At 49.3% G+C, this 17,588-nt stretch overlaps 2 non-coding genes across 2 annotated transcripts; both read right to left on the bottom strand.

Moving 5' to 3' along the window:
* Positions 1-8,891: 8,891 nt before the first annotated feature.
* On the bottom strand, positions 8,892-8,963 carry trnat-cgu (transfer RNA threonine (anticodon CGU)). The gene has a single exon. It is a non-coding gene; the product is annotated as a tRNA-Thr (tRNA).
* Positions 8,964-17,099: 8,136 nt separating this feature from the next.
* On the bottom strand, positions 17,100-17,171 carry trnat-cgu (transfer RNA threonine (anticodon CGU)). The gene has a single exon. It is a non-coding gene; the product is annotated as a tRNA-Thr (tRNA).
* Positions 17,172-17,588: the final 417 nt, after the last annotated feature.

Below are 17,588 nucleotides of genomic sequence, written 5' to 3'. Positions count from 1 at the left end.
GGTCTGTTATTGGAGAGACAGAAAGATGCTGTGCTGGCAGGACAGAGAGAAATGAACACCGAGGACTCTTCGCCCAGGTAAATTGACATTGTTGTGCAGCCTGCATGGTGTTCAGAAATCGTCTTCACGCAGCAATCTTACGGAAAGTCTATTGCAAAGTGGGCATCGCTTTCTTTGCTGCGACCGCGCAGCAGTTAACATCTGAGCCCCAAGTGTCCCAGATGAAGAGAATCCGCGTGAAACCTTCACTCACTGAGAGTCATCCCCACGGCCCTGAGCTGAGGGACTGCAGGCAGTCCAACACGGAAGGGACGGTTAAAAATGAACCATTTTTGCTCCCTCAGCAACACGTAGCATCATTCTCGCGCAGACAGAAGCCATTCAGCCCATGGATTCCACGGCGACTGTCTGTCACTTGTCTCTCTCTCTCTCTCAGGTTATTCACAATCGGTGGTATCCGTCCTAATAGTGGGGGACGATGTCTGAGTTTCAACTTTACCAGCTCATAAGCATCGTAGAGAACCGGTTTTGCGATTCAGTTCAGAGGAAACCAACCAAGAACAGAATACCACTGAGACCTCTAAAAACCCATGCCGTTTGAATGGAGTGGATCGATATGAACATCGGCAAGTAGATGCAAAGGCAGCTTGCTGAAGAAAGCAGATCAAGGTGACAGTGTACGATAGCAGAGGATGGTTTCGATCCATCGACCTCTGGGTTATGGGCCCAGCACGCCCCCGCTGCGCCACTCTGCTGCCGCTGGGGTAGCTGGTTGCACAGAACACTTCAGGTTTTTGTCTGGCACGCGGCAGGCACCTTCGAGTCTGATGTCAAAGACCTCCACTGCTGTCGTGTGATATGCTGTTTCGCAGACGTATGGAGGCTGTGTCAATATAAACTTTTTTCTAAATTCCCACATTCTGTCGGTCGAACTGTGATTTCACACTGAATCGCAACATGTGTCACAGCGCAGACGGCGGCCATGCGGCCCACCTTCCCTCTGCTGGTTCTGCACTTAAGTAAACGTGTGTTTCTCTTCGTTTCATTCTCTCGCCTTCTCAGCGTAAATCTGTCCATCTGAACGTGACCACCGAATTCCCTTTTGGGTCCATTGAATCTTCCTCTTTGTCAATGTCAGACAGGGACTTACTGACCCTCACCACTCCCTGTACGAAAACGTTCTTCCTAATGTCACTTTTACTTCTTTTCCTCGTGACTTAAAATTCTGCCGAATCGTTATGGATCCTTTCAGGCGTGGGAGCATTTTCACAACATTATTTCCTGTTTCTAGGTCCCTCATGACTTGGAAAAGTTCGGTTCTCCGAGGAGAGCTGTCCCAATTTTCCAATCTACCTTGATTGCTGACATTCCTCAAACACCGCACCACTCACGTCAACCTGTTGAACACTATGGTAAAAACAATGACTGCAGATGCTGGAAACCAGATTGTGGATTAGTGGTGCTGGAAGAGCACAGCAGTTCAGGCAGCATCCAAGTAGCTTGTTGAACACGATCTCCAACCATTTCATTTCTCTGTTTTCTGCCTCATTCGTACTCCAGGCAGCCCACGCTGGTTTCACGAAGGTGCTTTTTGAGAAAGTTAATCAGGCAGTTTTGCACAAGTCAAGTTAAAAAACGCGGGCTCGTCCGGGATTTGAACCCGGGACCTCTCGCAAATCAGCGCAGTAACAGACCCAAAGCGAGAATCATACGCCTAGACCAACGAGCCAGAAAGCACGCACGCAGGTAATGCCCCAGACCTCTTGAGCGACCTGAGACATGCTCAGTATGAAATACATTTGAGATTGCTCTCAGAATTGCAAGCGGCAAAGACTTTCCCGAACAGCTGCTTCTCATCCAGTCTCCCTGCTGCTATTTCATTCCACCGCATTCTCTGCTCACAGTGTCGTTTCCCCAACGTAGCATGAAGCATAAACTGGGTGACTGCTTCGCAGAACATCCCGCTTCTGCCCGCAGAAACTAAAGGCCCTGACCTTGCGGTTGCCTGCCACTTTAACACATCACCCTGTTCCCTGGCCAACATCCCTGTCTCAGGCTTGCAGCAGTGTTCTAGCTCCAGATGAAAGAACAACATCTCATTTTCCACTTGGAGCCCTTCCAGCCCTCCGGTCTTCAATATCGAGTTCTATAACTTTCGGGCCTGAACTCCCCCATGTCCTTGACCCCTACCACACAAAAGACTCCTGTTTATCACCTCGTCTGCTATGACACACGACGTATTGTTAGCCACTAACAGTCTCCATTAACAGTTATTCGCCCTCTCACGAGGATCGTTATTCACTCCTACGTCCTTCATATTGTTCTTTCTCTGAGCTGGCGGCAAACACAGCAATGAACATTGGAGACTCTGAGCCAGCTGAAACTTGCTCAGTGTGAAGTACATTCCACATTGCTGCAAGAATTGCAAGCAGCAAAGCCTTTCCAGAACATCTGCTGGTCATTCTGTCCCCGGGGGGGCTGATGTTTGTCTCATCCCCAGGAACTGGACTATCTCCACTGGCGGATAATTAAACCATTTTATTTCTACTTGCACGTTGTTCTGGGGGGAGGGGGGTGGGGGAATGTAGGGTTGGGGGAGGGTAAGAGTCCATTCGCTCTTCTGCTCTCTCTCCCTCTTTCTCTCTCTCTCTCTGAAACTCTTGGGGTGAGAGGTGTCAGTTACATTAATGCGGGGAACATGAACAACTTTGATTGTGAACTTTCTCCAAAGGTCTGTTATCGGAGAGACAGAAAGATGCTGTGCTGGCAGGACAGAGAGAAATGAACACCGAGGACTCTTCGCCCAGGTAAATTCACATTGTTTTGCAGCCTGCATGGTGTTCAGAAATCGTCTTCACGCAGCAATCTTACGGAAAGTCTATTGCAAAGTGGGCATCGCTTTCTTTGCTGCGACCGCGCAGCAGTTAACATCTGAGCCCCAAGTGTCCCAGATGAAGAGAATCCGCGTGAAACCTTCACTCACTGAGAGTCATCCCCACGGCCCTGAGCTGAGGGACTGCAGGCAGTCCAACACGGAAGGGACGGTTAAAAATGAACCATTTTTGCTCCCTCAGCAACACGTAGCATCATTCTCGCGCAGACAGAAGCCATTCAGCCCATGGATTCCACGGCGACTGTCTGTCACTTATCTCTCTCTCTCTCTCTCTCTGAGGTTATTCACAATCGGTGGTATCCGTCCTAATAGTGGGGGACGATGTCTGAGTTTCAACTTTACCAGCTCATTAGCATCGTAGAGAACCGGTTTTGCGATTCAGTTCAGAGGAAACCAACCAAGAACAGAATACCACTGAGACCTCTAAAAACCCATGCCGTCTGAATGGAGTGGATCGATATGAACATCGGCAAGTAGATGCAAAGGCAGCTTGCTGAAGAAAGCAGATCAAGGTGACAGTGAACGATAGCAGAGGATGGTTTCGATCCATCGACCTCTGGGTTATGGGCCCGGCACGCTCCCGCTGCGCCACTCTGCTGCCGCCTGGGGAGCTGGTTGCACAGAACACTTCAGGTTTTTGTCTGGCACGCGGCAGGCACCTTCGAGCCTGATGTCAAAGACCTCCACTGGTGTCGTGTGATATGCTGTTTCGCAGACGTATGGAGGCTGTGTCAATATAAACTTTTTTCTAAATTCCCACATTCTGTCGGTCGAACTGTGATTTCACACTGAATCGCAACATGTGTCACAGCGCAGACGGCGGCCATGCGGCCCACCTTCCCTCTGCTGGTAATGCACTTAAGTAAACGTGTGTTTCTATTCGTTTCATTCTCTCGCCTTCTCAGCGTAAATCTGTACATCTGAACGTGACCACCGAATTCCCTTTTGGGTCCATTGAATCTTCCTTTTTGTCAATGTCAGACAGGGACTTACTGACCCTCACCACTCCCTGTACGAAAACGTTCTTCCTAATGTCACTTTTACTTCTTTTCCTCGTGACTTAAAATTCTGCCGAATCGTTATGGATCCTTTCAGGCGTGGGAGCATTTTCACAACATTATTTCCTGTTTCTAGGTCCCTCATGACTTGGAAAAGTTCGGTTCTCCGAGGAGAGCTGTCCCAATTTGCCAATCTACCTTGATTGCTGACATTCCTCAAACACCGCACCACTCACGTCAACCTGTTGAGCACTATGGTAAAAACAATGACTGCAGATGCTGGAAACCAGATTCTGGATTAGTGGTGCTGGAAGAGCACAGCAGTTCAGGCAGCATCCAAGTAGCTTGTTGAACACGATCTCCAACCATTTCATTTCTCTGTTTTCTGCCTCATTCGTACTCCAGGCAGCCCACGCTGGTTTCTCGAAGGTGCTTTTTGAGAAAGTTAATCAGGCAGTTTTGCACAAGTCAAGTTAAAAAAAAAACACGGGCTCGTCCGGGATTTGAACCCGGGACCTCTCGCAAATCAGCGCAGGAACAGACCCTAAGCGAGAATCATACGCCTAGACCAACGAGCCAGAAAGCACGCACGCAGGTAATGCCCCAGACCTCTTGAGCGACCTGAGACATGTTCAGTATGAAATACATTTGAGATTGCTCTCAGAATTGCAAGCGGCAAAGACTTTCCCGAACAGCTGCTTCTCATCCAGTCTCCCTGCTGCTATTTCATTCCACTACATTCTCTGCTCACAGTGTCGTTTCCCCAACGTAGCATGAAGCATAAACTGGGTGACTGCTTCGCAGAACATCCCGCTTCTGCCCGCAGAAACTAAAGGCCCTGACCTTGCGGTTGCCTGCCACTTTAACACATCACCCTGTTCCCTGGCCAACATCCCTGTCTCCGGCTTGCAGCAGTGTTCTAGCTCCAGATGAAAGAACAACATCTCATTTTCCACTTGGAGCCCTTCCAGCCCTCCGGTCTTCAATATCGAGTTCTATAACTATAGGGCCTGAACTCCCCCATGTCCTTGACCCCTACCACACGAAAGACTCCTGTTTATCACCTCGTCTGCTATGACACACGACCTATTGTTAGCCACTAACAGTCTCCATTAACAGGTATTCGCCCTCTCACGAGGATCTTTATTCACTCCTACGTCCTTCATATTGTTCTTTCTCTGAGCTGGCGGCAAACACAGCAATGAACATTGGCGACTCTGAGCCAGCTGAAACTTGCTCAGTGGGAAGTACATTCCACATTGCTGCAAGAATTGCAAGCAGCAAAGCCTTTCCAGAACATCTGCTTGTCATTCTGTCCCCGGGGGGGGCTGATGTTTGTCTCATCCCCAGGAACTGGACTATCTCCACTGGCGGATAATTAAACCATTTTATTTCTACTTGCACGTTGTTCTGGGGGGAGGGGGTGGGGGAATGAAGGGTTGGGGGAGGGTAAGAGTCCATTCGCTCTTCTGCTCTCTCTCCCTCTTTCTCTCTCTCTCTCTCTCTCTGAAACTCTTGGGGTGAGAGGTGTCAGTTACATTAATGCGGGGAACATGAACAACTTTGTTTGTGAACTTTCTCCAAAGGTCTGTTATCGGAGAGACAGAAAGATGCTGTGCTGGCAGGACAGAGAGAAATGAACACCGAGGACTCTTCGCCCAGGTAAATTGACATTGTTGTGCAGCCTGCATGGTGTTCAGAAATCGTCTTCACGCAGCAATCTTACGGAAAGTCTATTGCAAAGTGGGCATCGCTTTCTTTGCTGCGACCGCGCAGCAGTTAACATCTGAGCCCCAAGTGTCCCAGATGAAGAGAATCCGCGTGAAACCTTCACTCACTGAGAGTCATCCCCACGGCCCTGAGCTGAGGGACTGCAGGCAGTCCAACACGGAAGGGACGGTTAAAAATGAACCATTTTTGCTCCCTCAGCAACACGTAGCATCATTCTCGCGCAGACAGAAGCCATTCAGCCCATGGATTCCACGGCGACTGTCTGTCACTTGTCTCTCTCTCTCTCTCAGGTTATTCACAATCGGTGGTATCCGTCCTAATAGTGGGGGACGATGTCTGAGTTTCAACTTTACCAGCTCATAAGCATCGTAGAGAACCGGTTTTGCGATTCAGTTCAGAGGAAACCAACCAAGAACAGAATACCACTGAGACCTCTAAAAACCCATGCCGTCTGAATGGAGTGGATCGATATGAACATCGGCAAGTAGATGCAAAGGCAGCTTGCTGAAGAAAGCAGATCAAGGTGACAGTGTACGATAGCAGAGGATGGTTTCGATCCATCGACCTCTGGGTTATGGGCCCAGCACGCTCCCGCTGCGCCACTCTGCTGCCGCCTGGGGAGCTGGTTGCACAGAACACTTCAGGTTTTTGTCTGGCACGCGGCAGGCACCTTCGAGCCTGATGTCAAAGACCTCCACTGGTGTCGTGTGATATGCTGTTTCGCAGACGTATGGAGGCTGTGTCAATATAAACTTTTTTCTAAATTCCCACATTCTGTCGGTCGAACTGTGATTTCACACTGAATCGCAACATGTGTCACAGCGCAGACGGCGGCCATGCGGCCCACCTTCCCTCTGCTGGTAATGCACTTAAGTAAACGTGTGTTTCTATTCGTTTCATTCTCTCGCCTTCTCAGCGTAAATCTGTACATCTGAACGTGACCACCGAATTCCCTTTTGGGTCCATTGAATCTTCCTTTTTGTCAATGTCAGACAGGGACTTACTGACCCTCACCACTCCCTGTACGAAAACGTTCTTCCTAATGTCACTTTTACTTCTTTTCCTCGTGACTTAAAATTCTGCCGAATCGTTATGGATCCTTTCAGGCGTGGGAGCATTTTCACAACATTATTTCCTGTTTCTAGGTCCCTCATGACTTGGAAAAGTTCGGTTCTCCGAGGAGAGCTGTCCCAATTTGCCAATCTACCTTGATTGCTGACATTCCTCAAACACCGCACCACTCACGTCAACCTGTTGAGCACTATGGTAAAAACAATGACTGCAGATGCTGGAAACCAGATTCTGGATTAGTGGTGCTGGAAGAGCACAGCAGTTCAGGCAGCATCCAAGTAGCTTGTTGAACACGATCTCCAACCATTTCATTTCTCTGTTTTCTGCCTCATTCGTACTCCAGGCAGCCCACGCTGGTTTCTCGAAGGTGCTTTTTGAGAAAGTTAATCAGGTAGTTTTGCACAAGTCAAGTTAAAAAAAAAAACACGGGCTCGTCCGGGATTTGAACCCGGGACCTCTCGCAAATCAGCGCAGGAACAGACCCTAAGCGAGAAACATACGCCTAGACCAACGAGCCAGAAAGCACGCACGCAGGTAATGCCCCAGACCTCTTGAGCGACCTGAGACATGTTCAGTATGAAATACATTTGAGATTGCTCTCAGAATTGCAAGCGGCAAAGACTTTCCCGAACAGCTGCTTCTCATCCAGTCTCCCTGCTGCTATTTCATTCCACTACATTCTCTGCTCACAGTGTCGTTTCCCCAACGTAGCATGAAGCATAAACTGGGTGACTGCTTCGCAGAACATCCCGCTTCTGCCCGCAGAAACTAAAGGCCCTGACCTTGCGGTTGCCTGCCACTTTAACACATCACCCTGTTCCCTGGCCAACATCCCTGTCTCCGGCTTGCAGCAGTGTTCTAGCTCCAGATGAAAGAACAACATCTCATTTTCCACTTGGAGCCCTTCCAGCCCTCCGGTCTTCAATATCGAGTTCTATAACTATAGGGCCTGAACTCCCCCATGTCCTTGACCCCTACCACACGAAAGACTCCTGTTTATCACCTCGTCTGCTATGACACACGACCTATTGTTAGCCACTAACAGTCTCCATTAACAGGTATTCGCCCTCTCACGAGGATCTTTATTCACTCCTACGTCCTTCATATTGTTCTTTCTCTGAGCTGGCGGCAAACACAGCAATGAATATTGGAGACTCTGAGCCAGCTGAAACTTGCTCAGTGTGAAGTACATTCCACATTGCTGCAAGAATTGCAAGCAGCAAAGCCTTTCCAGAACATCTGCTTGTCATTCTGTCCCCGGGGGGGCTGATGTTTGTCTCATCCCCAGGAACTGGACTATCTCCACTGGCGGATAATTAAACCATTTTATTTCTACTTGCACGTTGTTCTGGGGGGAGGGGGGTGGGGGAATGTAGGGTTGGGGGAGGGTAAGAGTCCATTCTCTCTTCTGCTCTCTCTCCCTCTCTCTCTCTCTCTCTCTCTCTGAAACTCTTGGGGTGAGAGGTGTCAGTTACATTAATGCGGGGAACATGAACAACTTTGATTGTGAACTTTCTCCAAAGGTCTGTTATCGGAGAGACAGAAAGATGCTGTGCTGGCAGGACAGAGAGAAATGAACACCGAGGACTCTTCGCCCAGGTAAATTCACATTGTTGTGCAGCCTGCATGGTGTTCAGAAATCGTCTTCACGCAGCAATCTTACGGAAAGTCTATTGCAAAGTGGGCATCGCTTTCTTTGCTGCGACCGCGCAGCAGTTAACATCTGAGCCCCAAGTGTCCCAGATGAAGAGAATCCGCGTGAAACCTTCACTCACTGAGAGTCATCCCCACGGCCCTGAGCTGAGGGACTGCAGGCAGTCCAACACGGAAGGGACGGTGAAAAATGAACCATTTTTGCTCCCTCAGCAACACGTAGCATCATTCTCGCGCAGACAGAAGCCATTCAGCCCATGGATTCCACGGCGACTGTCTGTCACTTGTCTCTCTCTCTGAGGTTATTCACAATCGGTGGTATCCGTCCTAATAGTGGGGGACGATGTCTGAGTTTCAACTTTACCAGCTCATTAGCATCGTAGAGAACCGGTTTTGCGATTCAGTTCAGAGGAAACCGACCAAGAACAGAATACCACTGAGACCTCTAAAAACCCATGCCGTTTGAATGGAGTGGATCGATAACATCGGCAAGTAGATGCAAAGGCAGCTTGCTGAAGAAAGCAGATCAAGGTGACAGTGTACGATAGCAGAGGATGGTTTCGATCCATCGACCTCTGGGTTACGGGCCCAGCACGCTCCCGCTGCGCCACTCTGCTGCCGCTTGGGGAGCTGGTTGCACAGAACGCTTCAGGTTTTTGTCTGGCACGCGGCAGGCACCTTCGAGCCTGATGTCAAAGACCTCCACTGGTGTCGTGTGATATGCTGTTTCGCAGACGTATGGAGGCTGTGTCAATATAAACTTTTTTCTAAATTCCCACATTCTGTCGGTCGAACTGTGATTTCACACTGAATCGCAACATGTGTCACAGCGCAGACGGCGGCCATGCGGCCCACCTTCCCTCTGCTGGTTCTGCACTTAAGTAAACGTGTGTTTCTCTTCGTTTCATTCTCTCGCCTTCTCAGCGTAAATCTGTCCATCTGAACGTGACCACCGAATTCCCTTTTGGGTCCATTGAATCTTCCTCTTTGTCAATGTCAGACAGGGACTTACTGACCCTCACCACTCCCTGTACGAAAACGTTCTTCCTAATGTCACTTTTACTTCTTTTCCTCGTGACTTAAAATTCTGCCGAATCGTTATGGATCCTTTCAGGCGTGGGAGCATTTTCACAACATTATTTCCTGTTTCTAGGTCCCTCATGACTTGGAAAAGTTCGGTTCTCCGAGGAGAGCTGTCCCAATTTTCCAATCTACCTTGATTGCTGACATTCCTCAAACACCGCACCACTCACGTCAACCTGTTGAACACTATGGTAAAAACAATGACTGCAGATGCTGGAAACCAGATTGTGGATTAGTGGTGCTGGAAGAGCACAGCAGTTCAGGCAGCATCCAAGTAGCTTGTTGAACACGATCTCCAACCATTTCATTTCTCTGTTTTCTGCCTCATTCGTACTCCAGGCAGCCCACGCTGGTTTCACGAAGGTGCTTTTTGAGAAAGTTAATCAGGCAGTTTTGCACAAGTCAAGTTAAAAAACGCGGGCTCGTCCGGGATTTGAACCCGGGACCTCTCGCAAATCAGCGCAGTAACAGACCCAAAGCGAGAATCATACGCCTAGACCAACGAGCCAGAAAGCACGCACGCAGGTAATGCCCCAGACCTCTTGAGCGACCTGAGACATGCTCAGTATGAAATACATTTGAGATTGCTCTCAGAATTGCAAGCGGCAAAGACTTTCCCGAACAGCTGCTTCTCATCCAGTCTCCCTGCTGCTATTTCATTCCACCGCATTCTCTGCTCACAGTGTCGTTTCCCCAACGTAGCATGAAGCATAAACTGGGTGACTGCTTCGCAGAACATCCCGCTTCTGCCCGCAGAAACTAAAGGCCCTGACCTTGCGGTTGCCTGCCACTTTAACACATCACCCTGTTCCCTGGCCAACATCCCTGTCTCAGGCTTGCAGCAGTGTTCTAGCTCCAGATGAAAGAACAACATCTCATTTTCCACTTGGAGCCCTTCCAGCCCTCCGGTCTTCAATATCGAGTTCTATAACTTTCGGGCCTGAACTCCCCCATGTCCTTGACCCCTACCACACAAAAGACTCCTGTTTATCACCTCGTCTGCTATGACACACGACGTATTGTTAGCCACTAACAGTCTCCATTAACAGTTATTCGCCCTCTCACGAGGATCGTTATTCACTCCTACGTCCTTCATATTGTTCTTTCTCTGAGCTGGCGGCAAACACAGCAATGAACATTGGAGACTCTGAGCCAGCTGAAACTTGCTCAGTGTGAAGTACATTCCACATTGCTGCAAGAATTGCAAGCAGCAAAGCCTTTCCAGAACATCTGCTGGTCATTCTGTCCCCGGGGGGGCTGATGTTTGTCTCATCCCCAGGAACTGGACTATCTCCACTGGCGGATAATTAAACCATTTTATTTCTACTTGCACGTTGTTCTGGGGGGAGGGGGGTGGGGGAATGTAGGGTTGGGGGAGGGTAAGAGTCCATTCGCTCTTCTGCTCTCTCTCCCTCTTTCTCTCTCTCTCTCTGAAACTCTTGGGGTGAGAGGTGTCAGTTACATTAATGCGGGGAACATGAACAACTTTGATTGTGAACTTTCTCCAAAGGTCTGTTATCGGAGAGACAGAAAGATGCTGTGCTGGCAGGACAGAGAGAAATGAACACCGAGGACTCTTCGCCCAGGTAAATTCACATTGTTTTGCAGCCTGCATGGTGTTCAGAAATCGTCTTCACGCAGCAATCTTACGGAAAGTCTATTGCAAAGTGGGCATCGCTTTCTTTGCTGCGACCGCGCAGCAGTTAACATCTGAGCCCCAAGTGTCCCAGATGAAGAGAATCCGCGTGAAACCTTCACTCACTGAGAGTCATCCCCACGGCCCTGAGCTGAGGGACTGCAGGCAGTCCAACACGGAAGGGACGGTGAAAAATGAACCATTTTTGCTCCCTCAGCAACACGTAGCATCATTCTCGCGCAGACAGAAGCCATTCAGCCCATGGATTCCACGGCGACTGTCTGTCACTTATCTCTCTCTCTCTCTCTCTCTGAGGTTATTCACAATCGGTGGTATCCGTCCTAATAGTGGGGGACGATGTCTGAGTTTCAACTTTACCAGCTCATTAGCATCGTAGAGAACCGGTTTTGCGATTCAGTTCAGAGGAAACCAACCAAGAACAGAATACCACTGAGACCTCTAAAAACCCATGCCGTCTGAATGGAGTGGATCGATATGAACATCGGCAAGTAGATGCAAAGGCAGCTTGCTGAAGAAAGCAGATCAAGGTGACAGTGAACGATAGCAGAGGATGGTTTCGATCCATCGACCTCTGGGTTATGGGCCCGGCACGCTCCCGCTGCGCCACTCTGCTGCCGCCTGGGGAGCTGGTTGCACAGAACACTTCAGGTTTTTGTCTGGCACGCGGCAGGCACCTTCGAGCCTGATGTCAAAGACCTCCACTGGTGTCGTGTGATATGCTGTTTCGCAGACGTATGGAGGCTGTGTCAATATAAACTTTTTTCTAAATTCCCACATTCTGTCGGTCGAACTGTGATTTCACACTGAATCGCAACATGTGTCACAGCGCAGACGGCGGCCATGCGGCCCACCTTCCCTCTGCTGGTAATGCACTTAAGTAAACGTGTGTTTCTATTCGTTTCATTCTCTCGCCTTCTCAGCGTAAATCTGTACATCTGAACGTGACCACCGAATTCCCTTTTGGGTCCATTGAATCTTCCTTTTTGTCAATGTCAGACAGGGACTTACTGACCCTCACCACTCCCTGTACGAAAACGTTCTTCCTAATGTCACTTTTACTTCTTTTCCTCGTGACTTAAAATTCTGCCGAATCGTTATGGATCCTTTCAGGCGTGGGAGCATTTTCACAACATTATTTCCTGTTTCTAGGTCCCTCATGACTTGGAAAAGTTCGGTTCTCCGAGGAGAGCTGTCCCAATTTGCCAATCTACCTTGATTGCTGACATTCCTCAAACACCGCACCACTCACGTCAACCTGTTGAGCACTATGGTAAAAACAATGACTGCAGATGCTGGAAACCAGATTCTGGATTAGTGGTGCTGGAAGAGCACAGCAGTTCAGGCAGCATCCAAGTAGCTTGTTGAACACGATCTCCAACCATTTCATTTCTCTGTTTTCTGCCTCATTCGTACTCCAGGCAGCCCACGCTGGTTTCTCGAAGGTGCTTTTTGAGAAAGTTAATCAGGCAGTTTTGCACAAGTCAAGTTAAAAAAAAAACACGGGCTCGTCCGGGATTTGAACCCGGGACCTCTCGCAAATCAGCGCAGGAACAGACCCTAAGCGAGAATCATACGCCTAGACCAACGAGCCAGAAAGCACGCACGCAGGTAATGCCCCAGACCTCTTGAGCGACCTGAGACATGTTCAGTATGAAATACATTTGAGATTGCTCTCAGAATTGCAAGCGGCAAAGACTTTCCCGAACAGCTGCTTCTCATCCAGTCTCCCTGCTGCTATTTCATTCCACTACATTCTCTGCTCACAGTGTCGTTTCCCCAACGTAGCATGAAGCATAAACTGGGTGACTGCTTCGCAGAACATCCCGCTTCTGCCCGCAGAAACTAAAGGCCCTGACCTTGCGGTTGCCTGCCACTTTAACACATCACCCTGTTCCCTGGCCAACATCCCTGTCTCCGGCTTGCAGCAGTGTTCTAGCTCCAGATGAAAGAACAACATCTCATTTTCCACTTGGAGCCCTTCCAGCCCTCCGGTCTTCAATATCGAGTTCTATAACTATAGGGCCTGAACTCCCCCATGTCCTTGACCCCTACCACACGAAAGACTCCTGTTTATCACCTCGTCTGCTATGACACACGACCTATTGTTAGCCACTAACAGTCTCCATTAACAGGTATTCGCCCTCTCACGAGGATCTTTATTCACTCCTACGTCCTTCATATTGTTCTTTCTCTGAGCTGGCGGCAAACACAGCAATGAACATTGGCGACTCTGAGCCAGCTGAAACTTGCTCAGTGGGAAGTACATTCCACATTGCTGCAAGAATTGCAAGCAGCAAAGCCTTTCCAGAACATCTGCTTGTCATTCTGTCCCCGGGGGGGGCTGATGTTTGTCTCATCCCCAGGAACTGGACTATCTCCACTGGCGGATAATTAAACCATTTTATTTCTACTTGCACGTTGTTCTGGGGGGAGGGGGTGGGGGAATGAAGGGTTGGGGGAGGGTAAGAGTCCATTCGCTCTTCTGCTCTCTCTCCCTCTTTCTCTCTCTCTCTCTCTCTCTGAAACTCTTGGGGTGAGAGGTGTCAGTTACATTAATGCGGGGAACATGAACAACTTTGTTTGTGAACTTTCTCCAAAGGTCTGTTATCGGAGAGACAGAAAGATGCTGTGCTGGCAGGACAGAGAGAAATGAACACCGAGGACTCTTCGCCCAGGTAAATTGACATTGTTGTGCAGCCTGCATGGTGTTCAGAAATCGTCTTCACGCAGCAATCTTACGGAAAGTCTATTGCAAAGTGGGCATCGCTTTCTTTGCTGCGACCGCGCAGCAGTTAACATCTGAGCCCCAAGTGTCCCAGATGAAGAGAATCCGCGTGAAACCTTCACTCACTGAGAGTCATCCCCACGGCCCTGAGCTGAGGGACTGCAGGCAGTCCAACACGGAAGGGACGGTTAAAAATGAACCATTTTTGCTCCCTCAGCAACACGTAGCATCATTCTCGCGCAGACAGAAGCCATTCAGCCCATGGATTCCACGGCGACTGTCTGTCACTTGTCTCTCTCTCTCTCTCAGGTTATTCACAATCGGTGGTATCCGTCCTAATAGTGGGGGACGATGTCTGAGTTTCAACTTTACCAGCTCATAAGCATCGTAGAGAACCGGTTTTGCGATTCAGTTCAGAGGAAACCAACCAAGAACAGAATACCACTGAGACCTCTAAAAACCCATGCCGTCTGAATGGAGTGGATCGATATGAACATCGGCAAGTAGATGCAAAGGCAGCTTGCTGAAGAAAGCAGATCAAGGTGACAGTGTACGATAGCAGAGGATGGTTTCGATCCATCGACCTCTGGGTTATGGGCCCAGCACGCTCCCGCTGCGCCACTCTGCTGCCGCCTGGGGAGCTGGTTGCACAGAACACTTCAGGTTTTTGTCTGGCACGCGGCAGGCACCTTCGAGCCTGATGTCAAAGACCTCCACTGGTGTCGTGTGATATGCTGTTTCGCAGACGTATGGAGGCTGTGTCAATATAAACTTTTTTCTAAATTCCCACATTCTGTCGGTCGAACTGTGATTTCACACTGAATCGCAACATGTGTCACAGCGCAGACGGCGGCCATGCGGCCCACCTTCCCTCTGCTGGTAATGCACTTAAGTAAACGTGTGTTTCTATTCGTTTCATTCTCTCGCCTTCTCAGCGTAAATCTGTACATCTGAACGTGACCACCGAATTCCCTTTTGGGTCCATTGAATCTTCCTTTTTGTCAATGTCAGACAGGGACTTACTGACCCTCACCACTCCCTGTACGAAAACGTTCTTCCTAATGTCACTTTTACTTCTTTTCCTCGTGACTTAAAATTCTGCCGAATCGTTATGGATCCTTTCAGGCGTGGGAGCATTTTCACAACATTATTTCCTGTTTCTAGGTCCCTCATGACTTGGAAAAGTTCGGTTCTCCGAGGAGAGCTGTCCCAATTTGCCAATCTACCTTGATTGCTGACATTCCTCAAACACCGCACCACTCACGTCAACCTGTTGAGCACTATGGTAAAAACAATGACTGCAGATGCTGGAAACCAGATTCTGGATTAGTGGTGCTGGAAGAGCACAGCAGTTCAGGCAGCATCCAAGTAGCTTGTTGAACACGATCTCCAACCATTTCATTTCTCTGTTTTCTGCCTCATTCGTACTCCAGGCAGCCCACGCTGGTTTCTCGAAGGTGCTTTTTGAGAAAGTTAATCAGGTAGTTTTGCACAAGTCAAGTTAAAAAAAAAAACACGGGCTCGTCCGGGATTTGAACCCGGGACCTCTCGCAAATCAGCGCAGGAACAGACCCTAAGCGAGAAACATACGCCTAGACCAACGAGCCAGAAAGCACGCACGCAGGTAATGCCCCAGACCTCTTGAGCGACCTGAGACATGTTCAGTATGAAATACATTTGAGATTGCTCTCAGAATTGCAAGCGGCAAAGACTTTCCCGAACAGCTGCTTCTCATCCAGTCTCCCTGCTGCTATTTCATTCCACTACATTCTCTGCTCACAGTGTCGTTTCCCCAACGTAGCATGAAGCATAAACTGGGTGACTGCTTCGCAGAACATCCCGCTTCTGCCCGCAGAAACTAAAGGCCCTGACCTTGCGGTTGCCTGCCACTTTAACACATCACCCTGTTCCCTGGCCAACATCCCTGTCTCCGGCTTGCAGCAGTGTTCTAGCTCCAGATGAAAGAACAACATCTCATTTTCCACTTGGAGCCCTTCCAGCCCTCCGGTCTTCAATATCGAGTTCTATAACTATAGGGCCTGAACTCCCCCATGTCCTTGACCCCTACCACACGAAAGACTCCTGTTTATCACCTCGTCTGCTATGACACACGACCTATTGTTAGCCACTAACAGTCTCCATTAACAGGTATTCGCCCTCTCACGAGGATCTTTATTCACTCCTACGTCCTTCATATTGTTCTTTCTCTGAGCTGGCGGCAAACACAGCAATGAATATTGGAGACTCTGAGCCAGCTGAAACTTGCTCAGTGTGAAGTACATTCCACATTGCTGCAAGAATTGCAAGCAGCAAAGCCTTTCCAGAACATCTGCTTGTCATTCTGTCCCCGGGGGGGCTGATGTTTGTCTCATCCCCAGGAACTGGACTATCTCCACTGGCGGATAATTAAACCATTTTATTTCTACTTGCACGTTGTTCTGGGGGGAGGGGGGTGGGGGAATGTAGGGTTGGGGGAGGGTAAGAGTCCATTCTCTCTTCTGCTCTCTCTCCCTCTCTCTCTCTCTCTCTCTCTCTGAAACTCTTGGGGTGAGAGGTGTCAGTTACATTAATGCGGGGAACATGAACAACTTTGATTGTGAACTTTCTCCAAAGGTCTGTTATCGGAGAGACAGAAAGATGCTGTGCTGGCAGGACAGAGAGAAATGAACACCGAGGACTCTTCGCCCAGGTAAATTCACATTGTTGTGCAGCCTGCATGGTGTTCAGAAATCGTCTTCACGCAGCAATCTTACGGAAAGTCTATTGCAAAGTGGGCATCGCTTTCTTTGCTGCGACCGCGCAGCAGTTAACATCTGAGCCCCAAGTGTCCCAGATGAAGAGAATCCGCGTGAAACCTTCACTCACTGAGAGTCATCCCCACGGCCCTGAGCTGAGGGACTGCAGGCAGTCCAACACGGAAGGGACGGTGAAAAATGAACCATTTTTGCTCCCTCAGCAACACGTAGCATCATTCTCGCGCAGACAGAAGCCATTCAGCCCATGGATTCCACGGCGACTGTCTGTCACTTGTCTCTCTCTCTGAGGTTATTCACAATCGGTGGTATCCGTCCTAATAGTGGGGGACGATGTCTGAGTTTCAACTTTACCAGCTCATTAGCATCGTAGAGAACCGGTTTTGCGATTCAGTTCAGAGGAAACCGACCAAGAACAGAATACCACTGAGACCTCTAAAAACCCATGCCGTTTGAATGGAGTGGATCGATAACATCGGCAAGTAGATGCAAAGGCAGCTTGCTGAAGAAAGCAGATCAAGGTGACAGTGTACGATAGCAGAGGATGGTTTCGATCCATCGACCTCTGGGTTACGGGCCCAGCACGCTCCCGCTGCGCCACTCTGCTGCCGCTTGGGGAGCTGGTTGCACAGAACGCTTCAGGTTTTTGTCTGGCACGCGGCAGGCACCTTCGAGCCTGATGTCAAAGACCTCCACTGGTGTCGTGTGATATGCTGTTTCGCAGACGTATGGAGGCTGTGTCAATATAAACTTTTTTCTAAATTCCCACATTCTGTCGGTCGAACTGTGATTTCACACTGAATCGCAACATGTGTCACAGCGCAGACGGCGGCCATGCGGCCCACCTTCCCTCTGCTGGTTCTGCACTTAAGTAAACGTGTGTTTCTCTTCGTTTCATTCTCTCGCCTTCTCAGCGTAAATCTGTCCATCTGAACGTGACCACCGAATTCCCTTTTGGGTCCATTGAATCTTCCTCTTTGTCAATGTCAGACAGGGACTTACTGACCCTCACCACTCCCTGTAC

The sequence above is a fragment of the Chiloscyllium punctatum genome, chromosome 36, assembly GCF_047496795.1.
Source record: "Chiloscyllium punctatum isolate Juve2018m chromosome 36, sChiPun1.3, whole genome shotgun sequence".
In the NCBI taxonomy this organism is placed as follows: domain Eukaryota; kingdom Metazoa; phylum Chordata; class Chondrichthyes; order Orectolobiformes; family Hemiscylliidae; genus Chiloscyllium; species Chiloscyllium punctatum.
Note: the sequence above shows the minus strand (reverse complement) of the source record. Positions and strands in the feature narration are given on the sequence as shown.